Genomic DNA, 27094 nt, shown 5'->3' with positions numbered 1-27094 from the left:
CATTGTAGCTAAAAAGACATAATGACAAAGAAAAAAAAAAAAAGCTTAAATAACTGCTTCTAGGTGGAGTTGGCGGAAGCCATGGACAAATATGCCTATAATAGCCAATGAAAATAAATTACATATCACTAATGCTGCACAATATTTAGCCAAAAGCATATTCCAAAGATTTCCAATGCACATCTGAGTGTCAGAAATATTTTTCAATGAAGAGAATAGTCTCACCTCCGGGTTACTAAATGTCCAAAATATAAACCTGTATTTCAGTATTGGGCTCTTTTTTAAGCACATTTAATGTTATCTGGGCTCTATTAGTCTCTGCTGATGACCATTATTAGCACAATTTAACCTTGACTTTTCCTGCTATCATGGCTCAAAGAATGCCACGTACTCCCCAAGTAACATCAGGCAACTCTGAAGTACACCGTTTGTTAATTCAGGTTTCATTGCCTTTTAGCATTTTCCCAGGAAGTAATAAATGCAAGAATCAAAGCATGACTTTTGTGTAGACTTCATCTATATATAATATAAATAGCTTGATTACAGATAATCATCCAACCGTCCTGATTTGCAAATAGAGCAAGTTTTAAAACACTGCCATCTACTGCAATAGCCACAAATTGCATAGGCCTTTTATGAACTGTGAAGACACAAGAGAAAATGCTTTACCATGCCATACTCAGCTATATCAGTAAATTGTTGAAGATGATTTCAAATAATAATTAATTGTTCTGATCATTACATCGTAAATGACAAATTTATACATGCGCTTCTAAGACAGCTTCTAGAAGAGTGATGCTTGTTCAAAGGCAGGATTGAGGAGTGTTTGTGGGTTCTGACTTGGGCAGCTTGGATAGGAAACTAGTGTGTTTTGTATACTACTTCTGTTGGTGGCCAAGAACCTGTTGTGAGTCACTAAGTAATCATCACCTTGAGCGTTGAATCTAAGCCTGGTTCATAGGGGAAACTCATAAAGGCTTCAAGTGAAACTAAATGGCTCTTTGTGTGGTTTTTAGAGTCCTTGAAATTCTCAGTTTGAGGAAGGTCAAATAATTATATCATAATGCATAAAGTTAATTCATTTTTTTCTGCAGATTTTTATATTAAAAAGTTGCTTTCAACAGAATAATTCACTGATTCATTTTATATCTCACTTGAGTGTACATATTTTGCAGAGAAATTTTTATGAGAATATTATCTATAGGGCCTCTATTACCTTAACATCATGAAAAAATAACCTTGGCTGAATTCAATTAAAAGAATATGCTTTCAATGTTAAATCTCTATTTGTCTAGGGAAAAAATGTTCTCTAAATCTCAATTATTTTTATTTGTTTGCCTCTCACTGAAATGTATGATCTATTCTTTGATTTTGCGGTTATTGTCTAGTAATACACTCTATGGTGACACATCTTAAGATTTCGCTGGCAAGACAAATATAAACAAGTAAGATCAATAGCCTAATGACCCCACGGATCAGAACTTTAGAGTCCTAATGTTTACCCATTATCTTTCACAGGCTTTTATTTATGTATGTGCCATGAATGCCAAGATTACCTGCTTAGAATCTCTGAATAAAGCATATTGACTGAGAAAAAAGAATTAAGAGTAAGCATGATGCACTGGTGCCCTCCTATTCCAACTGTCAATCATTGAAATAAGCAGCGTTTAAAAATGTATAGAAGGGAATTCTGTAGCATTTAAATGCAACATTTTAAATTGGACTCAAGTTACATAGTCTTTGTCACTTTTTGGATTACTTGCAAAAAGATTAAATACAGTAATCTATAGAAATAAACTATTAATTTATAACACAGATGCTTGAGATTATTCTGATAAAGAGCTTTATCTATCTACTGGGATAGTTAATTTCATGTGTCAACTTGGCTGGGCCATGGCGCCCAGATATGTGGTCAGACCTTATTCTGGATGTTGCTGTGAGGGTGTTTTGGGATCAGATTAACATTTAAATTAGTCGATTTTCAGTAAAGCAGATTGACCTCCATAATGTGGGTGTGCCTCACCCCATCATCTGAAGGCCTGAATGGAACCAAAGACTGGCCTGTCCTGAGCAAGAGGGAATTCAGCAGTGAACAGCTTTCCGACTTCAATTGCAGCATCGGCTCTAAGCCCAAACTTGCCAAACTCCATAATCACATGAGCCAGTTCCTCAAAATAAACATCTTTCTATATATTTACACACATCTGAATGGTTCTGCTTTTCTGGAGGACCCTGAGTAATACAACCAGTGCTTAGTTTTTAAAATTAAAGATACATGATGTATTAGAGGCCTCAGTTTCAAGCAGTAGAAACCGAATCTGGCTGACTTAGCTATGTTTTCCACGAGCCCATTAAGTTAGCCCTGGACTGGCAGAGGAAAGCAGTTGTCTGACAGTCTCTGGGTGGGTCATGTAGTCTACCTGCTGATCCTGAGGCTCAAGGGAGGGGCAGTCGGTGAGAATGCACAGCAGCCAGTGTGGAGTCCAGGGGTCAGTCAACCCACCAAGAAAGCAATGCCAGTCTGATTTTCTCGCATATTAATCCAGAAACTCTGGTAAGTACGCTCATAGAGATAAAGTTAGCCCAATCTAAAATTATATACTGCCCCTCCTTGTTCTATCTCTTTTAGGATCTATTGCTAAGCATATTCTCTCCTATTCCTCCCTCCCTCCCTTCCTTCCTTCCTCCCTCCCTCCCTCCCTCCCTCCCTTCCTTCCTTCCTTCCTTCCTTCCTTCCTTCCTTCCTTCCTTCCTTCCTTCCTTCCTTTCATCAATACAAATAAACAAAATCTTGCAATTATTTTGGTGTGTGAATCTTTGATCCTGTTTGACTTTATATTTGTCTACCCTGGGCTTGCTGGGATCTCATTGCAGGTCAAAGTCTGGAGAAGGTACAAGTGTGGTAGGAGGAGAATTGCCTTTTCCTTGAAAGGTAACCAAGGTGGGATAATCACAAGGTCTTCATCTCATCTCAAAGCAGGAGGGGCCTCCTCAGAGGAGCAGGTGGTGCTTCCCCTGGAGGGAGGCTCGGGGGACCTTACAGGTTTGGAGTCCTCAATCACTAAATCTCTCCATAAGTTCCCATGCCAATTGTAGGGTACCCTTTATTTCTCCTAACTTTCTTACAAGAGATAGGCATGACTATGAATTCAACTGAAGTAATAAAGCCACCCAGAGAATCAAATTTTGAGTTTGATTTTCTGGTGTATTATCCTGTAATTACTTTTGATAAGAGATTTTTTGTAACATAATTATAGGCATTCCATGATTTTCTGTTTTCTGTGAGCTGAGAATTTAGAAGGCTGAACCTTGTATTCTTTCTTAAAGCTATTCAGTGCAGTTGGAAGCAACTAACTTATCCTATAGCCCTTAAATTCCTCACAGCCTTCATGTTTTTTCTGTGGTAGCAGCCACTTGGTCACCTAAAGCCTTGCTTTTAATGGATACTTTATTCCATGTGGCTTTAGGTGTTAATTCTATGACCTAATTTAATTATCTCTTTTGCCACTGTATGTGTGCTATGTGATGCCTGAATTCATCTCTCTGTATTACCTGGATTTTAGAAGCTACCAGATGCAGTACCAATACCCCATCCCATTCAGTTCAAATACCCCATTCCAATTTTTCTCCATTTCTGTGAGGTTCTGTTGCCTGTAACCACTTTTATAATCAATTTCTATATCAAGAGTTCTTCATTGTAAGGAAGAAAACGTTTCTTTGGCTGAGTAAGCACAGATTCTGCTTTACGCTAGGATATTAAGAAGCTCATAGAAGTGTAGGGAGAACTAGAGAATGAGGTTTGAGGCTAAGCTTTTGGGGAAAATGCCACAGTCCATACTTTAGAACTTTCCTGATAAGGAAACACCTAACATAGCCCTCATGAAGCACAGATACCAGGACCTTGACTCTCCTGCAACTGCTGCTACTTTGGTGCCAGGGACTCAACTTTGCAGCCACTGATTTCTCTCGAAGCTGAATGCCTCCTGTGTTAATCTGGGTCCTCCTAGAAGCAGACACCAAGGTAGAATTAAGCATGCAAGGATTTTGTTAGGGAAAATATCTGTGTGAGAGAAAATGGGAATGTGCTGGAAAAGCAGGGAAAGCCATAAGGCCTCTAGCCAAATCTCACTTTCAGTTAAGGGAAAAGGGAGATAGGGTAGATGGGGTGTGCTCTACCTCTGTGCAGCCTACAAATGTTCCAAGCAAGAGTCCATCAACGAGAGGACAGGAGTAGGCCTGCCCAGGTATCCTGCAGCACTCATTGAGCAGTCGCATGAGAAGTATGGCGTCAGTGCTGCAATGGCTTTCAGAAGGCAGCGGCTAGGCCCATGGTCAATTATACTAGCCATAGTTGGAGGTCTGGTGTGCACTCTCGTGGCCACACCTCTGTCACCTTGCCTTGCCAGCCTGCAGATGCTCCTGCTCCAAATTGCTCTCTTGCAAATCTAAATGTCATGTAAGCGAGTCCCATTTGGAATCTAAGTCACATGCCTGTGCTTTGGCTGCAAAGAAGACTGGGGCGGAGGCATCGAATTCTTAAGTTACAAATTCCTGAAATATAGCAGGTAGTTAAAAAATAGGGTTGCACAGACAGAAAACATGACAGATGCCCATCAAAATAATGAAAACAAAATACATTAACAAAAGGCCCGAAACTGTGCATACAGAGCTATTTTATTAGCATTTGGTGAATGGTTGAAAAGAGCAAGTTTTGTGAATGTCTTTCAGAAATAGAAGAAAAAAAGACAGAGGAGAACAGCAATTGGGGGGGGAAAGGGGATAAAATAGAGGGCAGAGACGAGGAAGAGAGAGGAGCAGGAGGGAGGGGGAAAGAGCTAGAGAACAAGCTAGTAGGAAAGAAGCTGGGAGGGGGATAAGAGACCATGAGGGAAGGGAGAGGAGCCGGAGGAGAAAGAAATGGAGAAAATTCAAATCCAGGAGCCAGGCTCCAGCGCCCACACTTCCAACCATAATAATCCAAGGTTACACAACTATTTAATAATAAGTGGTACTTGGACTTGAACCCAGATCTCTTTTAACTCATTGTGTTTTTTTTTTTTTGTTTTTTTTTTGTTTGTTTTGTTTTTTTTTTTTTTTTTTGAGACAGAGTCTCACTTTCTTGCCCAGGCTAGAGTGAGTGCCGTGGCGTCATCCTAGCTCACAGCAACCTCAAACTCCTGGGCTCAAGCGATCCTTCTGCCTCAGCCTCCCGAGTAGCTGGGACTACAGGCACGAGCCACCATGCCCGGCTGATTTTTATATTATATATATTAGTTGGCCAATTAATTTCTTTCTATTTTTATGGTAGAGACGGGGTCTCGCTCAGGCTGGTTTTGAACTCCTGACCTTGAGCAATCCGCCCGCCTCGGCCTCCCAGAGTGCTAGGATTACAGGCGTGAGCCACCGTAATTCATTGTTTTGAGGATCTTTGTTTTATAAAAATACCCTTTGGACAATTCAAACATACAGAAAGAAGTTTTTTACAATTAAGGGTTTTTTTTTTTTTCATTTAATTTGGTGCATAGAAAACTATGAAATTAAATACAAATGAAGGTAGAAGTTCATTAATTGAAATAAGCAGTTTACTCCACCCAGTTACAATGGTAATTAATTAGCTCCTTCAATTCTCTATTTTGCTTGGCTTTTTGAGACCTTGTTTCTACATGTCCTCCATCCCAGAAAGTAGCTTATAGGTTTGTCTCTTGTTAACGAGATATTCCCCTAGTGCTAAACTTTGCATTTTCTAAGATAACCTATAGATGACACCTTAGTTGGTGTTCCCATTGGTACTAAGTTTGTACAATTCTGCTATGACTATGCAATGTACAATTTAGATAGAAGGCATTTGAGTTAAGTCAAATACCAAATGTAAGTAAATGGATTAATTTTTTTTCTGGTGCAAATTCTCATTTTGTTTAGGCCAGCATGATTACAGTTTTATAACATGATTTCAGACTATAATGACTTTACTGTGCTAATCCTGAGGAAGTCAATTGGATTTTATATACTAGCTATAACAATCAGTAATATTTTATAGCTATGTGATGGTTGTTATGAATATTAATTGCCACTATCAATTGTTCCTGGACTGCCACCATTTAGTCTCTAATTCCTTTGGCTTTACAAGGTAGCCTCTGTAGTGAAATCCACCTATTATTTTCCATGTGAATCACTGTTTAAAAAAACTTAAAAAAAATCTTTGGGTTACTATAATTTTACCTTTCTATTTTTAATGAATGAAAATAGTAGGTTATTTTGGAGCTGAAGGCCTGATTTTACCATTCTATTACTCATATAATTTCAGCCAGTTTTTATCAATACACATAGAATACATTATTTTCCAGCTGTTCTAAAGGAAGAAAAATTTTTATAAAAACAACGTTAGTGGGTAAAAGAGTTAACATATAAAAGAAATGAATCAGAAAAGTTTGGATAATTAAGTAAATTTTAGAATAAAATAATTGTGTTTAAAATCAATAGCCATATTTGATCTATTTGAATAAGACCTGGTCAACAATACTGAGCGAACGCTTTTTACAATATTTCTTCATATAAAAAAGAAAAAAAATCCTATGATAATAATTTTTTATCAAAATTTTATTCCAAGAGGAGAGTTAAAAGAAGAGGTAAATAAACATATTCTTGAATGTAAGACAAATAGAAGACTACAAATTAAATTTGTTTTAAAATATTAACCAAATTAATAACAAATATATAAGAAACTTAGAGCACAGGGCAGGATGGGAGGAAACATAGATTTAAGATAGATTACATAGGACAATGGTAAACTATGTGCAGTCTCAGAAGATAGGAGACAAGGAATCCGGGGATGAGATGGAGAAAAAGGCCAATATAGCAGATCTGTTTCAGGATGGGCTCCAGGATTAAAAATAATCAAACGAGGAAACTCCTCGTGTTAGTTCCAATGCGTAAAAAGCTTCAAAGTCATCACTGTGATCCTTACAATAAGAAAAAGGCTAAACAAACTGAAAATTAATTTTTCTTAGACTTGTCAAAGGATGATGTCATGGGGCAAACTGACACCCTGAAATCTGGAGCGTGGCAAATGCAGAGAATCACTGCCAAGATCAGCTTACGTGGAATAGGATCTATTGGGGCCGTTAACTGGTAGGAACATTTATTTGATAAATTTGACAAATTTCTGGAGACTGAGTATGAATTAACTTGGGCTTGAGAAACTCCTGGGGGCCAGTGTAAAAGGGTCCCCATACTTTTGTAGGTTTTACCTCCAGGAACCCCTTGTGAAGAGCTGAGTAAAGTCTCCTTCTATTTTAGCAAGGGGAGGGGAAAAGTAACCATTTCCTAAAATGCCCAAAGCATTTTCCAAAACAAAGTCCTGCTTATCCGTGAGAACTAGCTTTGGTGAAAGTCTCATCTACCTGGAAGAAGGGCAATTAGTCAAATGCAACTCCCTCTAGCCTTCCAGTCTCCCTAAGAAAAGTAAAAAAGGGTAAGAAACACTTTTGAATGTCATAGCCCAGGGACTCAGGCCCACTGAAAGAATGAGATTTAATCACAAGATTATAGACTGCTCTCTCTCCCCCATATCTTGCCACCACATCAGCAGGGCTCCAGAATAATAACAGTGGAAGAAATGCATGACACAGACTCTGTTTAAGAAGCAATTCTTAGGAACCTCAAAGACACCAGGGGTGAAAGAGAACAAGGAGAAAAGGAAACTGAAGCCTTTGGCACCTATAGCTACACAAAACAATATACACAGCTCAGCTCCTAGACAGATTTATATAAAATCTCACACTAAAGTCCGATGTAGCTAATACATCAAGTCTGGATTTCAACAAAAAATTGCAAGGCATGTTAAGAAGTAGGAAAAGACAATCTAAAGAGATAAAGCAAGCATCAGAACCAGACTCCTATATGACATATTTTGGAATTAAGAGGGAATTTAAAGTAACTATTATTAATATGGTGAGGGCTCTAATGGAGAAAGTAGATAACACACAGGAATAGATGGGTAATGTAAGCAGAGAGATGGAAATGTTGAGAAAGAACCAAAAGAATAAAAAACACTGTGCTTGTGGTGATTTCAGCAGGAGACTGGACACAGCAAAAGAAAGAATCAGTGAGATTGAAAACATATGAATAGAAACCTCCTAAACTGAAATACGAGGAGAAAAAGGAAAGGAGAAACCAGAACAGAATATCCAAGAACTGTGGGGAAATTACAAGTGTAATACATGTAATTGAAATTTCAAAAGAAAAGGAAAGAAAGCAGCAGAAGAAACATTTGAATTATCAATGGCTAAGCAATTTTTACAATTAATGACGGACACCAAATTATAAATCCAGGTATCTTAGAGAACACCAGACAGGAACCATGACAAAAAAAAAGAAAAAAATCTACCTTACTTATATCATATTCAACTGCAGAAAAACAAAGACAGAAAACCTTGAGAGAAGTCAGAGGAGAAGGCAAAACACCTTAGCTATAGCAGAACAAGGATAAGAATTACGTTTGCCTTCTCATCAGAAACCATGAGCTAAGAGAAGAGTGTTGTGAAATATTTAAAGTGTTGAAAGAATAAAAACATTAACCTAGAGTTTTGTATCCAGTGAAAGTATCCTCCAAAAGAGATGGAGAAATAAAAAATTGATCAGACTAACAGAAACTGAGGAAATTGGTCACCAGAAGACCTTCCCTGCAAGAAATTTTCAAAGAAGTTATTCAGAGAAAAGGAAAATTAGATGGGTCAGAAACTCTAATCTACATAAAGAAGAGAGCATCAGAGAAAAATGAATTAAAGTAAAATAAAATATTTTATTTTTTAATCTTAACTGATCTAATAGATAACTGTTTATCAAAGTAATAAGGGTAACGATGTATTGTGTGACTATAGCACACAGATAAGTGAAAAGAACCACAGCGATGTCAGAAGGGAGGAACAGGAAACACGGTTATTGGTACCTGCACGAGTTGCACTACTCATGAAGTGCAACTTGAAAGTTGACTTAGATTAGTTTTAAATGTACATGGCAGACTCTATGGCAACCTGTAAAAAGCTCTTAAGAAGAGAAATAAAATTGATATGATAAGAGAGAAAAGAAAATGGAATTATGTAAAATGTTTAGGTAAAACCAGAGAAGGCAGAAAAAGAGGGGAAGATAAAAATGGAATCTATGTATAGATCTTATACTTTTCATAAAAACTAAGTCAAAATAGATCATAAATATAAAATAAAATATAAAAACTATAATACTTATAGATGTTAACATAGGAGAAAATCTAGATGGCTTTGGATTTGTTAATGGGTTTTTTTTTAGTCATGAAAGAAAAAGTTCCAAGTTGGACTTCACTGAAATTAAAAACTTCTACTCTGTGAAAGACATGGTTAAGTAAATGAAAGAGAAGCCACAAATAACACAATCAACAACCCAATTAAAAAAATTGGTAAAAGATCTGAACAGACACTTCACCAAAGAAGATACACAGATAATGAACAAGCATATGAAAAGATACTTCACTTCATATATCATATGGTAAATGCAAATTAAAACAAGTATATACCATTCCTGCACCAATTAGAATGCCCCAAATCCAAGACACTGATAACACCAAATGCTGGTGAGAATGTGGAGCAACCGGAACTCTCATTCATTGTTGTCGGGAATGCAAAATGGTACAGCCTCTTTGGAAGATAGTTTTGCAGTTTCCTACAAAACTAAACATATTTTACCATACAATCCAACAATTGTACTCCTTAGAATTTATCTAAATGAGTTGAAAACTCATCCACACAAAAACCTGCACAAGGATGTTTATAGAAGTTTTATTCATAATTGCCAAAACTTAAAAGCAACCAAGACGTCCCTCACTAGGTGAATGGAAAAATAAAAGAAATGAGCTATCAAGTCATGAAAAGACATGGAGGGATCTTAAATATATATTACTTGGTGAAAGAAGGCAATCTTAAAAGGCTACATACTGTATTTTTCCAACTATATGACACCCTGGAAAAGGCAAAACCATGAAAACAGTAAAAAGATTAGTAGTTCCCAGAGGTTAAGGGAGAAAAAGGGATGAATAAATAGTAGGAGCATAGGGCCGGGCGCTGTGGCTCACGCCTGTAATCCTAGCTCTTGGGAGGCCGAGGCGGGCGGATTGCTCAAGGTCAGGAGTTCAAAACCAGCCTGAGCGAGACCCCGTCTCTACTATAAATAGAAAGGAATTAATTGGCCAACTGATATATATATAAAAAATTAGCCGGGCATGGTGGCGCATGCCTGTAGTCCCAGCTACCCGGGAGGCTGAGGCAGAAGGATCACTCGAGCCCAGGAGATTAAGGTTGCTGTGAGCTAGGCTGACGCCACGGCACTCACTCTAGCCCGGGCAACAAAGTGAGACTCTGTCTCAAAAAAAAAAAAAAAAAAAAAAAAAATAGTAGGAGCATAGAGAAACTTGAGGGCAGTGAAACTATTCTGTATGATACTATCGGTAGATACATGTGTCCCAACCCATGAAATGTACAACATCAAGAGTGAACCCTGATGTAAACTCCAGAATTTGGATGATAATGATGTGTCCATGTAGCTTCATCAATTGCAAAAAAAAAAAAAAATACCACTGTGATATGGGATGTTGATAGTGGGTGAGGTTGGAGAACAGGGGTTGGGGGTTTTTGAGAACTCTCTGTACTTTCTGCTCAGATTTGCTGTGAATCTGAAACTGCTCTAAAAATAAAGTCTGTTTTTTAAGAAAAGACAAACCATAGACTAAGAGAAAATATTTGCAAGATATATATCTGATCAAATACTTCTATCCAAAATATAATAAAAACTCTTAAAACTAACAATAGCAAATCCCAAACCCAATAAAAAGAATGGGCAAAATATGTGAACACTCACCTAAGAATATATACTGACAGTACAAATGCATATAAAAGATGCTCAACATCATTTATTAGGGAATTGCAAATTAAAACAATTAGATACCACTACACATAATTACAAATGCTAATTATGTGTATTAACCTGACAATACGGAACACTGGTGAGGATGTGAAGCAACAAGAATACTCATTCATTGCTGGTAGAAATGCAAAATGGTACAACAATTTTGGAAAACTCTTCATCAGTTTCTTACTAAGCTAAACATAGTTTTACCATATGATTCACAATTGTACTTCTTGGTATTTACCAAATTGAATTGAAAAATTATGTCCATACAAAAACCTGCACAGGAATGTTTATAGCTTGCTTTATGTATAATTGCTAAAATCTGGAAGCAAGCAAGATGTCCTTCAATAGGAGATGAATAATGAAACTGTGCTATATCCATGCAATAGAGTATGATTCATCAATAAAACGAAGTGAGCTATCAAACCACAAAAAGATATGGTGGAATCTCAAATGTACTTTGTTAAGTTAAAGAAGCCAGTCTGAAAAGGCTACATATTGTATGATTCCAAATATAAGACATTCTTGAAAAAGCAAAAGTATAGTGACAACAAAGGTGAGTGAATTCTCATTCTTAGGGCAGAATGGAAGGGTTGAATAGAAGAAGCATAAGGGATACTTAGGGTGATGAAACTATTCTGTATGCTACTGTAATGGTGGATACATGATATTCTGTGTTTGTCAAAACCCAGAGAATTCTACAACACAAACAATAACTTTTGATGTAGGAAAACTTTTAGTGTAAACTAAAGGCAAAGGGAACTACACATAAAAACTGTACTCTAGTCAATAAAGTCGTTTCTTATGGGAGTACAGGTTAACAATTCAGATACTTCTGTATATGTTTACTGGACTTGGACAATTAAGTAAGTGGATGGCAATAATCTAAGGAGACATATTTCTTACCAGTGAAGTGGATATTTACAGATCATTTATAGGAAGCTAGAATGGTGCTTATAGTGATGGATTAGAGTTGGAGACACCATTAAGAACTCATGTTTAACTTCATATGGATAAGATGGTTACATCTAAAAATTTTATAGATATGTGTATATACATGGGTTAGTATATACGCATATATTTCTTTGATTTATTCACTGACAGAGCCTGAAAGAAATGACACCCTATAGCAGCAATCACCCCTAGCACCCAGTATGGGTCTCTAATACTACTCCGCAGTAAAAGAACAGGGATCCTTGAAGAGATGGCTGATTCTAGGACTGTGACAGGAAAATTATAAGGTGAGCCTGGAGCATTTTGTAGTACTAGAAAGTAAGGAATAAAGCCAAAAACCCATATTGATGGGGGTATATCAACAGGGCACAGAATCCAATTGAAAGAGCTCCCAATAGCCAAAGCTGGAACAAAGTCTTAATTATAAGTTGCATCATAAAATAAGAATCCATGAATCCACAGTGATATAAATGATTGAATACATTAACAAATCAGAGAGAAGAGACAATTCTTTCATGCAGAAGTTCAAATAAGTTATATTGATTTGCCACCCTAAAGGAGAAGGAGCATAACTCCAATCCTTAAGCATGGGCTGCACATAGTGACTTCCTTCCGAAGAGTACAGTACACAAAGTAAGAGGGAAAAGAATAACTTTATTGTATAGAAACCTGACAAATACTACTTCAACCAGATAATCAAGGTTGACATCAACAGTCATAAATCATGTCAATAGTATGTACTCTTGATATACTGTGATGAAAATGGCACTTTACTTCTGTGATCTTCTTCCCAAAAACCCATAACCCCAGTCTGATGATGAAGAAAATGTCAGACCAATTCAAGTAACAGGGCATGGTACAATATACCTGACCAGTACTCATCAAAACTACTTGTTTTTATAAGGAACATTTAGCACTTTACATGTTATGTTATCTGCCTAATCCTGCAGGTATTTGCATTTGAGATCCCTGGAAATAAAAATTTAGTTTCAGAACCATCCATATTTAGAACTCTACCAGTGGTCACTAACTCTTAAGCATCCATCTTATAAGGAAGAATTATTTAATACATGATGGTGAGACTGCGAGTTAGTAATTTGAACCAAAGTGCAGACACTTACTTTGTAGCCATATATCAAAATTAGTTTAAGGTAGGTTTAGAGTTATATATAAACATTTTAAATCCTTTAAAAAATTAAACCTAGAGGAACTGGAAATGCAATATTTACACTATTTCTAGAAAGAGGAAGAATACTACATTTTTTAAATGGATGAAAAAAATTGGACTATTTGACTACAAGAAAATAAAATTACATTTACTATTAAAAAATCCACCCTACTGGACTGAAAAGATAAATAGAAGTAGAGGTAAATTATTAACCAAAGCAAACAAAGGACTAATTCTTACCATGTAAATAGAACATGTAGAAATTGATAAGAAAATCACTAAGACTATATATTAGATATGTGGACAAAGCATTCAAACAATTTACCAAAGAGTAACTAAAACAGACCAACAATCATGTAGGAAAATAATTCTCTTTTACCAATAATAACAATAAACAATTACTAATTAAAGTGACCACAAGATATCATTTTTCCTATCAAATTAACAGAAACCATTTCTAATAGTGGTATTTGCTATGCTATAAAGTAGGATCTTATATACATGGTGGTGGCAAACTGGTGCAACAATTTAAAAACTAATTTGGCAATATATATCATCTCGTTAAAATGAGAATATGCTTTCACCTAAAGGTATATTGTAACGTACTTTGACAAGTAAAGTACTTTGACCAGTACTTTTCACTTCTGTGTCTGTATACTAAGTGTCAGGGGTTTTACAGATATGTCTTTAGCCGACCCAACAACTGAAATGAACTGATCATTATCCCAATTTTATAGACAAAGAAACTCAGTCATAAAAGTAACGAAACGGTTAACATTTATTGAGTGCCAACCATATACCAGAAGCTCATGCAGGAACAACCACCACATGACATAGATACTATTAGTGTACGCATTTTGGAAGTGGGAAACTAAGGGACAATGATCACACAGCCACTACAATCAAAGGAACAATGATCACGCACATGCTTTAGAACCTGAGTACTTTTCTCCTATTTCTTCTTTCTATTTTTCCCTTAGTTTCTAAATTTTCTTCAGTGAGAATTCACTTATGTAAGGAAAAATGATGTTCTAAAAAATTTCTGTGGGGAAAATAGCCAATGCTATTTATACCCTGTTTGCTTTCCCCTTTCTTTCAGCTTCTAAGAGTACTCAGGTGCCTGAAGGGAAGACAGTCGGAACTTGAACATTTAGAGAACTTGAGAGCGCAGAAGTGCAGGCGAGCAAGAAGCTATGGAATCAGCTACAGCATAAGACAGAGGTTTGTGACTGTTCTGGAGTCATGTGGTATCACTCTAAGATCTGATGAAAGCCGAAGTCCTCCTTCCCAGAAAAATGCACCTCTGCTCACTCACAATTACTTTCAGGGTGTTTCTGGGGCCCTTTATCCACAGAAACCCAGGCTTAGAAGAACTGAGCCCAGCAGCAGCACCTCCAAAGGGACTAGCACACAGCTAGAGGGCAAAGTGGGGAGCCCATTCTGGGTGGAGAAATTGGAGTGGCATTTCCTCTCCTCTGCCTGCATTTTAATTTGACTGCTAGAGATTCATGTGGGTGATCTAGTAGTCCTTTTAGAAAAACATAAACCATTTGGGGAGAACAAAGGGACTGTGAGCCATTAACACTTTTTTAGTGTAAACGAATCAGATTGCTTTCCTTTTAACAATTAGGCAAGATCAGATACAATGAAAGAAGAAGAGTTTTAATTATTCTGGAGCCTACAGTACTTGGAGAAATGAGATAGATCTGGGAAAGAATTTAGGTCACTGAGCTCTGGGAGAGGGAAGGGGATACTAGGAGTGAAAGAAGAGTGCAGGATAAAAGGAGAGGTTTCAAATATAAACTTCACCAATGCCTGGGAAAAGGGAAACTAAAAATTTTTTTTTAAAGTTATCTACTACTTGCCAGGAATAGTGAATTCAATTTGTTTACATTGTTACATTTAATTATCCCAACAATCTTTGTGTTGTTTTCCCCCATTTAATAGATTAAACAAATAACAGAAGCTGCAATATAGAGTAACTTATCCAAGTCAGCTGATTAATGACAGTCAGGATTACTTGAACTCAGACTCCTTTTCCTCCAAAGCCCTTTCCCCACGATAATTTCTTTGGAATATAATGTAGTCATTCCTTGTAAGGTTGTTTCTATAAGGAAATGTAGGTCAAAGTCTTGCCATACAAATAAAATTCTGAAACATGTTTCTTTAAATGGAGGCTGCCTATGATCATTTTAATCATAATGCTGTTCTGAGGTGGGAGAGGTTCTTCCCAGTATTCAGAATTGGCCTGGTGGGCTTCTTTTATCAATGCTTGCTTTTTAGTTGATCTCCCTACAAATCTGTTGACATTCTCCAAACATATGCCTGGGTGTTAGTTAATTAACTGCAGAGCTATGAACATTGTGAAATTCAAGTTTACATATGTTTTCAAACAACATATTTTAAACAAAATTATTTGCATCCAGAAAAGAGAGCTCATTTATTCATCATTCATTCGACTAATATCTATTGAGTATCTCCTCTGTGCCAAGCACTACAGCAGGATGGAGCCTGCAGCAGTGAACCAGATAGTCCCTTTCCTCAAAGAAACCGTCTCCTTAAAATCTCTTTAACAAAGTTTGAGAATTTTTTATTATAGTGACCTTGTAAAGTAAAACAAACAAAAAGAAATCAATGTATTGAGAAGAAAAAGCATGAAAATAGCCTTTCCACCATATAAAATATAAATCATCTCTAGATTTTGCTGCTCATCTGGTGCACTTAAAAATGTTTCTTGGATGAATGCCTGTCATTCAATCAGAAATCCAATGCTTTCATTGTATGGAGTGCATTACAAGTTGCAGTGGGAGAAATATAGACACGTTCCTAAGTAGGTTGCAGTCTAATAAAGGAGACCAGACAGGCTAAAATAAAACAACTCTAGGTCAGGGGTTGGCAAACATTTTCTGTAAATGGCTAGATGCTGAATTTTAAGTTTACGCTTTCTGGCCTACATGATCTTTGTTGCAACTACTCAAAACTCACATTATAGCATGAAAGTAACCATAAATAATATGTAAACAAATGAGCATCGCTGTGCTCTAGGTTTCATTTACAAAAACAGGCAACGGGCTAGATTTGACCAACAGGCTGTAGCTTGCAGACCCCTGCTCCATGTGAAGGCAATTTGCTGTGACTTCTCTCCAGTTGATGGTTCACATGGTGGTATATGTAGGTATCCCCTTCCTTCCTCAGCACTGGATATCTGTCCTTCCCAAAGTGATAAGGCCATCTGCCATATAAATAAGCCATGCTTGGGTCAAGGACTTTTTGAGTCACTGATTTCCTATGCTGGAACTTCCATAAAACCACACATAAGCCCACCTTTCAAAATTAAAATAGTAAAATTACAAATGATTGGTGAGGAAAGTGGGAAGGGCATTGCAAACAAGAAGTAGAATAGACCCAGACTTAGGAGAGGGAGAGTTTGCGGGTATGAGGAGCAGACTAATAGAAGAAAGGGCATGCACAGTCATGAATGCAGCAGCAGGCTTCCATGGGAGGGCAGGATGAATCCTTGGAGTTGGAATTTTAATTCAATTTGAAAAACAAGTGGCAGCCCAATAAGAGAGGGACAAACTCTATGTAATAAGAATTGGGGCAGGTAAATTGGAGTCTGGAAGCCAAAATTTATCTAGATCAATAATCTAGGTATAGAGTGCTTAAGGTCTATATTCAAATCAAGCCTGTGGCTTACTACTGAGGGAGATTAAAAGGTGCTAGTGAGTGAGTTGCAGATGTGAAGTTGAAGGAAAGAGAAAGATTAGAGGCTGATAAACTCTGACCAGGCCACCTAGTCTGCTACCACTAGTGCAGACCAGATTGGTTGACATAATCCCAACCCCAGGCACTTCACATACAGAGGAGAGGTGAGCTGAACACCCTAATCTTGAGACCAGCATCTCATGTCAGCAGCAGATGCAGCTGATCCATCCCACATATACAGTAGACCACCTCCAGCTAGCCCAGTACTTGTTTATCTGACAAGCCTAGATATTACCTGCCAATCAGCAACACTCAGAGGCTTTGCTTTCCTAATATGTGACAGATACAGTTCACAGGGGTTTTTATCTTTAAAAGACCTATTCCATTTTTTCTTCCCTAAACCTCATCCCCTGGAGTCTAAACTATCCTGGATGTTTCCCCTTTGTCCACTTGGTGCTCAATCTTTGGTATTTTAGTATTTTTCTTGTTTCTTTTTCTTTTTGTTTTTAATGAATGAAGCCCAATATCTACTTGGTCATTTCTTATTTCTACACTTTTCATACTTTCAGATCTGGTTTTGTTTTGTCCTCCCATTACTGTCAAGTATTGTCTCCAAGCTTTCATGTCAGCTATACCTTTAATAGGATGTTCCAAGCTCTGTCAGGCTGTCAGCTCCTGGGTGATGCAGTGTGATGGGAATGGTGAATCCACAGGTGTAGGCCTACTCCTACCCCTCGTCTACAAAGTGAGATCTGAAATGATGTTATTTGGGATCCTGTGTCTGTGCATTGAACATCCTGTAAGTCTTTGGATAGTGGTGCTGGCTGAGGCCTTGCAAGGAGGAAAAGCAAACCTATCCCAGAATATGTGTCTATTCCTGTCAGAATGAATTGCTGGTTTTCCAAGAGTAGAAGAGGTCCAATGTAGTCAACTTACCACCAAATAACCAGTCACCTTTTTAGGAGACGGTAACATATTGGGAGCTCAGTGTTTCTACTGATAGCATTTCCTTGCTTAACTTCTAAGATACAAGGATCTCCTGGTTTTATTCCTGCTTCCATCTTCACTCTGTCAGCAACTTACCCTGATTCACTTTCCTTTGCTTAATTCTGAAACATTATTGACACCTACAGTTCCGTTTTCTATTGTCTTTTCTCATCTACTCACATGTTCTCCCTGCATGAGCTCATCCATTGCTAAGCCTTTATTTATTGATTCTACACTAATGGGTCTCAGCTCCTGAGTGACCATGATCCTGAACTTCAAGCTCCAGGCCCACATTTACATTTTAGGAAAAGAGTTCTAAAAGCATTATGGAAGATGGATTCACTCAACCACAATTCATTTATTCAGTGAATATTCATTGAGTTCCTATTACCCAGCTGGAAAGAGGAGAGAATGGAAGCAGAGAGACCAGCACACAGGCAGGCAGTGGTTGAAGCCAGGAGAATGGGTGAAATCATGGAGAGTCTGTGTGCAATGGTAAGAAAAGGCAAGCAAGAATCAAATCCTATGATTCATCAACATTTAATAGACAGGCAGAGCATGCCCTACTTAAACCTGAATAAAATGAAGAAGGTTCAAAATCTGCATATCCAAAATAAACTCAATTCTCTTTAACTCTTCTTTTTTATCTTGTCTCTCAAGTTGGAAACCTGAAAGTCATTAATGCCTTATCTTTGCCATCTTTATTCTCTGCATCAGTTGGTGGCTAAGTCCTATTTATTCTACCTATGACAGATCTTTATTTCTAAGACCTACATCTGTGTTTAGTCTTGTGTCAGCTCTCACCTACAGGTGTCACTGGCTTCCTTACTATCTGGAACCAGCTCATGGGACTGGAGAAAATCTGCTACGAGCAGGCCATGAGAAACATACATTGACATGAGAGGTCTTAAGGCTGTGCCAAAAGAGGGTTTGTAACTGATTATTACTCTGTAAGATTTCCTGCCAAATGAGAAATCTTAATCAGAATCCAGGCAGTGAATCAAAAGGTCATGAGTCAGGAAGAATGTCAATTGGTGTGACAGGTGAGAGAGGCTAGGCTGGAAACCAGAGATAACACACAAGCTACTCACATGCTGAAGTGTTGCTCTCCTGTGTATGGTGATTACCTTTGGGAGTGAGAGCCAGATTTTAAAGAAACTGAGCTAGGTGAGACATTGATGGGTCTCCTGGCCTCTAGTCTGTCTCTTTTCAAACCTGGTACATGAGAAGTGATCAAGTAACATTTCCCACACTGCTGTAAGAGCAGTCCTTATGAAACATGAGTTTTATTGTGTCAGTCTCTGGCTCAAAATATCTCAATTATCCCTGCTGCCTTTAGCATTTAGTGGTTCTTAACCTGAAGACTCTGGTAGCAGACAGGGAGGGAGCCTAAGATTCATGCTGAAAGTGTTTGCATTGTGGTTTGTGCATTTACCGAGGCTAAGAATCACTGGTCAGTTGGGTAGAATTCAAAGTTGTCTAACCTCTCTCTATCTTTCTCACTTCCTCTTTGGTTAATCCTCTAATCCCTGTTCTAGCCAAATTAAACTATGTACTTGCAGCTCTCAAATCTTCACGTCTTTGTGCAGGTGCTTCACTCTTCTGGAACACTCTTGTCTGCCTGTGAGACATCTAAGCATCCCTCACAACCCAACTCAAACTCAAACCCAAATCAATTACTCTCTGAAGCTTTCTCTTACCTTTCCTAATATTTAAACATACTTCCTAAGTATGTTAGACTCTCCTAATATTTAAAAACATACTTCCATGTCTGAACTTAACACACATGAATTTGTAAATGTCCTCCTTTTTGGCTAAATTTTGGGCTTATTCATGGTAGAGACCATGTGTCCTTCATCTTAATTTCCTCAGCATCTCTATTCCAGTATCTTAATGGCTATTTGAGGAAGGAAAGAATAATTCCAACACGTTTACAGGTCGGGGAGCCTTGAAATTATATTGAGCTATCTATAGAGACAATTTCCCACCTTCCGGATGAGAGGTCAATTCAACAGAAATGGAACATACCCGAAGGTACTTTATGCCAAGGGCTCTCAAATACAAAATTGTAATTACAAAGAAAACGTTTTTTACTTTTTCACAAAGAATTAACATATATCTCTTTCAACCAGAAATGTTAAACTTTCAGTCAACTTATTAGGCCATACCAGTTTAAGCTCTAGCTACGTACTTTTTAAAACCACAGCTATAACTATCATTTTACCATCAGCAATGCTCAGCTAGCTCCCCCTGGACCTACAGAAGGTAGCACAATTCTTGGGTAGAGTTGAGTACTGGCTACATAGTACTGGCTATGATATCATGGGCTCAAGCACAGACTAAAAATGGACATCGTTACACTGAATATTAAACAAGAAAAAAAGTTATGTATGTGGGAAAACACCTTCACTCTAGTCTAGTCAATTGAAATTTTAGTACTTTGGTTTTCTTTTTAAACTCGAAAAATATTCTTACATCCAAACTAAGATATGCTGTTAGTATTTAAAGATCACATCTATTTGTGGTGGATGAATAAAGCTGTCTTGAACAAAAGTCCTTTTTAGTATAATTTTCACATAGTTCTCATATTTTGCTTAGAGAAATTTCATATACTAAATATAAAATGCAAAGGAAAGGAGAGAAGAGAATGGGAAAAGGACAAGGAGGAAGGGCTTTAAAGGAAATTTAAACTTCCTTGGACTTTTCTTATATTCTAAAAGTCATTTTAAGCATGTGATTACATAAAAAGCTAAATGTGTGTTTCTTTCTTAAGCTCCTATTATTGGTGTGGTAGAAATAGGAGAGACATTTCTAAATTTAAAAACAAAACAAGAACTACATATAACAAGACAGTTTGTGCAATCAATTATTCTGACCGTGTGCCTTTATTAGAATTCAGGATGTCTATGTGGGCACCCATAAATCTGTACCAGATGCCTGAAGGCAACCGCATCCCACTGCTTATCCTGTTTATTAAATAAATGATGATTATGTCACTTCAACTAGCACCTTAATTCACATGTTTGCTTTCTACATGCTTTCATGGGTGGAGGTCCCTCATCTTTCCAAACTGTAAGGTAGTTAAGATTTCAACTCCATGCTTATTAAAACATGGACTGCTTAGACAGCAAGCTGCCTAGCTTAATCCTTTTTGTAAGATTTACACATGAGAAAAAATGGATTCCAACTATATTATGAGCCTAAAGAAGGAATCTTGCTCCTCCCTGCAAAGGATTTTTTATTCCATTAACTTAACGAAGCAAATAAGATTTTAAAAATCTGACTGGGGGATGTAAAGGAATTTGGTTAAGCCTTTCCTCTCTGCCCTCCTTTCAATTTTACTGCAGAATTCAAAACCCATTTCTCCTTCCAGACAACTCCTTCCAAATTTGCTTTCAAGGAGAATTTGTGCTTTAAGGAGGACAGAATGTCCTATATTCTCATGGACATTGCTATAGTCCTCAGCTCCACCATCATCTGACTGCTCTGACTTTATTAACCTTTTTTAACTGATGGCTGCTCCAGTGGCTCTATTTGAGCTGCCTCTAAAGGAGACATATTTTGTGTTTCTCTAATTACAGAATATCTTGACAATGACAGTTACTGCCTGTAATTACTCAACCTGGTTTCCTCAATATAAAAAAAAAAAATTGTCAAGGCTGACAGGCTACTCTAACATTTCCAAAATAGTTATTAATATTTCCTTAGGAGCAAAAATGTTGCCTATTTTGCCTCTCTCATTCTACTTACTTGGTTGTCCCCACACATTCTCCTTCCCCCACCCAAAGCTCCTCAGCAATCATCCAAGAACAGGCACTACACATTCTGCTCCCTTTTGTGGCCACTGCCTTGGAGCCTCCAGAACACTGAACCAATGAATCTGTGCACTTGAAGTCCAGTATACATCCCTGCAGCCATCCTATAACTCATTGCATTTTCCACCCAAGGGTAGGGGTGACAGGAGCATAATAAAAATTTGCCAAGACACCAGTCTCCTAGACAAAGGATTTCAAGTCTGCTAGTCTTGTTAGTGTTCCTATGAAAAACAATGAACAGCCTAATCAATTATCTTGAAGCATATTAAAGAGGAAAATAAACACAAATCTGTAGGGGTAATGAGACAACTCTGCGGATTTTTTATTAATGACAGAAATATGCCTTTTTTTTAATACAGAAGGAAATCTTTGGGCAAGAGAAAATTACTTAGGAAAGATCACTGAGGCCATTGTATTATCACTTGTCTAACATCCCTAATTTACATTTGTGCTTTGACACAGGAAAGAACTGAGATGTGACAGTTTGGGATACTAGAAATATTTGTAATGACACAAAGCAAATTTAATCATCCAACTTTCTTGCACATTTTTTTTTAACTTTCACACTTCTCCCCTTGAACCCTCTACCTCTCAGGAAAAAAGAGCGAAATTATGACTGCAGACTGTCCTGTGGGTGTCTGCACTAGGAACATTGAATTGATGCATTGGTGAGTGTTACTTTCCTATAAGACTAATTAGAAATAGTGATAGTACATATTTATTAGTCATTATTATCACTTACATTATATCATCCATCCTAGGCCAGTCAACAAAAATAGAGTGAGTCCAAATTCTCCATTTGTTACTATGTCGATGGCCAAAGAGTCAATCAGGCTGTGTAATCTCTGAGGAATACAGAGCACTGAGGATTAGAGGTAGAAACACTCTAGAGATGACCTAGTTCAACACTTACCCACCTTTGCCATGCATCAGACTCACCTAAAGTCATTTAAAAAATTACAAGTGCCTGCCTGGGCCACATTCCTATAGAATTTGATTCAGAAAAACTAGTATGGAGCTCAGACATCTGTATGTTTTAAAGCTCCACAGGGATCTCTGATGACCAACGAGGACTGTGAGTTACCAATCTTATGATCTTCTCTTAGATGAGAAGAAAACTGTGAGCCATAGAGATTTTGAGATTTTCTAAGAGTCACACGTCTAGTGTGTAACACTGGTAAGCCTAAATCCTGGTAAGCTTTCCTCTCTCCTCATCATGCTCTTTTATATTAGCCAGGATTCTTTTGGTTGCAAAGGGAAAAAATCCCATTTAAACCCCCTTAAGCCAAAAAGGAAATGCATTGCCTCATGCAATGGAAAAGTCCAGGGGTAACTCTGGGACGATGGGCACCATCTCTCTCTCCAAATCTCTCAGGTATGTTCTCTGTCTCTGATAGCCCTAAACTCATATTCTATCAATTTAGCAACTCCAGAGGAAAGAAAAGTTGTTCTTGATACTTGGTAACAAAAAAGATCTCAGAGAAGACTCTGATTGGACTGGCTTATATCATATGTCTCTTTGTCAGCCAATCACTATGATCAGGGCATAGAGCTCTCTAATGACAGCCTGAGTGGGAGAAGTAAACCCTATCCACAAAGCACGGAATGGAGTGTTTCTGTTGCCAGAAATATGGCTGGAGAAGGTATTAGACAGACAAAATCAACAACTCTCTAGTTCATCTATCTAACCCACTCTGCAATCTAACTTATGGGTTTTTAATTTTTTTATCTGTGACCTATAGTGTTAAAAAATAACTTCATCCTATGATTCTCAACTTTTGGGAAACACAAGTTTCACAAAATAATACTCTGTTTTACAGTGCACTCTGATATTTTTCATCCTATCACATTCTACTTCATTTTATAAAAAATCATAGTCCTGACTCACCAATTTATTGAGTAGTTTGAAAACTAGTTTGATTAATATTCAATGTGACAAAGAGTAAATGGGCAATTGATAATGTCCAGTGATATAGACAGGCATTATGCAGAATTTCAATGACATATATGGCAGTCTCTAGTTTCTAAATGTGTAAATAATGAAGCAGAGCCTGGGAAAGAGAGTGTGGCATAGAAGACAGAGGCTAATCAGAAGGAAAAAATAATACAGCATCTGTCAGGAAGAGGGCTGAGGGGTACTCTGATAAGGTATTACTGAATCTAGCCAGAGATGATCCCAATGAGAACGAGGCAAGCAAGTGAGATGGATGATATTCCAAAATCAGAGACTAAAACACAGACCAAGGGTGAACAGAAGGTAATCCCAGGGGGCAGCCAAGAAAAAGTGAGAAAACAGTCAGAAGCTGAGAGTAAAGACAATTAGCAAGATGCCGGGAGGAATGGTGAATGAGAGCCCAGCAGCACGTGAAAGTAGGTCAAGGGCCCCTTGCAGGGCTTGTGCTGGAGACCTGCCAGCCGAGCACCAGGAAGGGACAGGGGTAGAAGCCCGACCTGCACGTCCACAACCTAGGTAGGAAAATGGGGACTCTGCCTCAGCCTTCCTCTGATCTGTTGAGTAAATCAGCCTGGGAGAATTGTCTCCCCCTCAGCCTGCTTCATGAGAGTGTACGTTACAGAGCAACACTTCTCTAATACATACGGTAAACAAGGATCTCTACAGGACAGATAGATTTCCAAGTCACAACTGCTGATGAAAGATGCTAAGCCAGTCAAATCCTGGGGTGAGTCCCTTAAAGCTCACAGAAATGGTATTACATAAGGAACATGATGAACGTCTTTTTTTAAATTTTATTTCAGAGTATTAGGGTGGTACAAACGTTTTGGTTACACAAATGGCTTTTGTACAGTTTGAGTCAAAGTTAGAAGTGTGCCCATCACCCAGACAGTGTGCATTGTACCGTTAGGTGTGAATTTACTCATCCCCTCCTCTCCCTTCCCACCTGCTTGATTTCTGATGAGTTTTATTTCCATACGTGTACATAAGTGTTATTCGATTAGTTCCAATATGATCCAGCAATCCCACTACTGGGTATTTACCCAAAGGAAAAAAAGACATTTTATAAAAAAGACATCTGCACCTGAATGTTTATAGCAGCACAATTCACAATTGCAAAGATGTGGAAACAACCCAAGTGCCCATCAGTACATGAGCACATTAATAAAATGTGGTATATGTATACCATGGAGTTCCACTCCATCATAAATAAAATGCAAACATCTTTAAGATAAATATGTTTTATATATGTTGTGGTTAAATAACTTTACATTATATTTGTTTATTTACATCTTTATACCTCCCTTGCTCACCAAATCACTTGAACCAGCGTACATTAATGCTTTCTTCTAAAAAGTCTTCACATAGAAGCTTCCTCAATCTGTAAAAATAACCCTGATATCTTTTCACACTGTGAAATAGCTGCAAGGTGGCCCACACATGTATCTTTCCTCTTGATTTTCTTGGATTCTTGTTTATATCGTTAACGTCTTAGAGCATTTCTTCTTCAAGTATTAATCTGATTTTCTCATATAAAAAAAATCAACCATTTCTGATTAACAGGCATTCCTGTTTTACTTTTTTTACTGCTTTCCTTTTTCCAAGCTTCTTTTTCTTTTTCATATACAACTGAGAGATGTAATAAGCATGTGTTTTCTTCCTGGTAAAATCCCTGGTAAACTACCAGACCTGGATTTATAGTCCAAGATAAACCCACGAAGATATCTCTTTCTGCTAATAAGCTGCAGGCTAGGGCACAGCAGCTGCACACTTCCCTCTCCTCCCACCCCTCACCTCCACCTCTAGGACATAGAACACAGCCTCAGTTTCCCTTTACATTAGAGTCAAAGAAACTTTAAAGTTCCCAATATGTAAATAGGGAGTTACTGCTATCCTGGATTTATTGCTTCCTTGGCCAGCAAACTTACACACCACATAGAGCCAGGGAGCCCCAGGCACATGCTACCTGTCCTCACAATTCATTGCTCCCTGTCTCCCCTCAGTAGAGACCAAACCTCCAAGTTAATCAACCTCAAGAGTAAGTACCCTGCACGTTGGCTCTTACGGTATATGTCCCTGTGGTTGGAAATAGGTGACTTGATGAGTCTATCTGGAACAGTTGCTCTGTGCATAAGCCAGGAAGGTCAAAGTACTGTCCCACAATTATTTTATGGTTAAATATTTGGAATTCAGAATTTTTCAGATTTTATGAGGAAAATATGGTGCATGGACCACATATTATTTAACATTCCCAGCAAGTCTGGGACAATACCCTGTAATCAAACACATTGATTTCTCTCTGGCAAAAACATAACTACTGACATGATATAGGGCAAATAAAGATTATAAACAGTTTCAAGTGAGGTCAGCATAGATATTGCTTCCAAATGATTACCAAAAACTTTCAGTTTCAGAGCTGACTAGATTTTTGAACTATCAGCCTGTATTATAAACAGTAGCTAATAATGGGGTTTTTGTGGGTGCCAATTGCAGTGCTTGGATATTTATACAGGATCGACCAAGCCCCCACTGAGATTGTTACACTGCTGGTCCTGTGAAACAGGGATCTTTGAGCAGGGCCTTCTTTCCTACCACCCTGTTCATGAGTCTGGGACGTGCAAGTACCCATTCTTGTGTGATCTGTCTGCAGCCTAATCACTGTGCTGAACATGGCTGAGGTGAAGCAAGGTTTCTTTGACTTTAATGTAAAAGGATATTTATGGAGATATGAATTTGTATTTATTCTCAGAGTTTTTCCCAATCCCCCCATTCTAAGAAGGTAGTTAGACCCCTTATGTTCCTTTGCTTCTGCATAGGCAAAGTCCCACTCTGGCATTTATTTTCCAAACCCCTGAAATTCTTGAGAGGATTATACTAGGAAGAAATGGACAAAAGTGCATGATTTTGAGGATTGCGAGAGGGGAGAGAAGGTGGAATTTTCAAAGCTGTAGAAGAGACTAGAGGTTAGCAGTCTCCACAGGGAGTGGGGACCTGAGTCTGGACCAGGGAAGGGAATGGAACTTGAAGGGGTGTTTGGCTGCATGGTCACCTAGCTTTGGCAGAAGTTTACATGCCCAGAGAAGTAGAAGAGCCCCTCAAAGGTCCATCAAGGACAATAGTAATATCAGTGGTAACCAGGGAGGGGGGGACTGAAGATGGAAGGTGTCACTTGTAATATTTTCCAAGTTCCTTGGAGTATTTCATGGGATAGGGTGAGAGAGGGCAGGGAGTTCTAATATGACTGAGATTAAACTTTCTGTCAACCTGGTCATAGGAATTGGGGCCTAAGTCATATTAAATTAGATTTTTAAAAATGCCTAGAGTGAGGTAATAATTTTATACACCTGTATGTATAGGTTCATATTTATCATTATTAATTTTCCAACCTCTCTCTCACCTTTCTTATGTCTTGGCTGCTTTTTAAGATATCTTACCTTCTTACCCCTGATACCTATAACTGGATTTATATTTTTTATTCTCGATATCTTAAATTTTTCATCTGACAATGATGCCATTCCTTGCCATTCTTGCCATTCCATTTTACTGTCCTCTTTTCTTGATGAGGAACAATCTCTT

The sequence above is a fragment of the Microcebus murinus genome, chromosome 9, assembly GCF_040939455.1.
Source record: "Microcebus murinus isolate Inina chromosome 9, M.murinus_Inina_mat1.0, whole genome shotgun sequence".
NCBI classification, from domain to species: domain Eukaryota; kingdom Metazoa; phylum Chordata; class Mammalia; order Primates; family Cheirogaleidae; genus Microcebus; species Microcebus murinus.
This window is presented reverse-complemented; position numbering follows the sequence as displayed.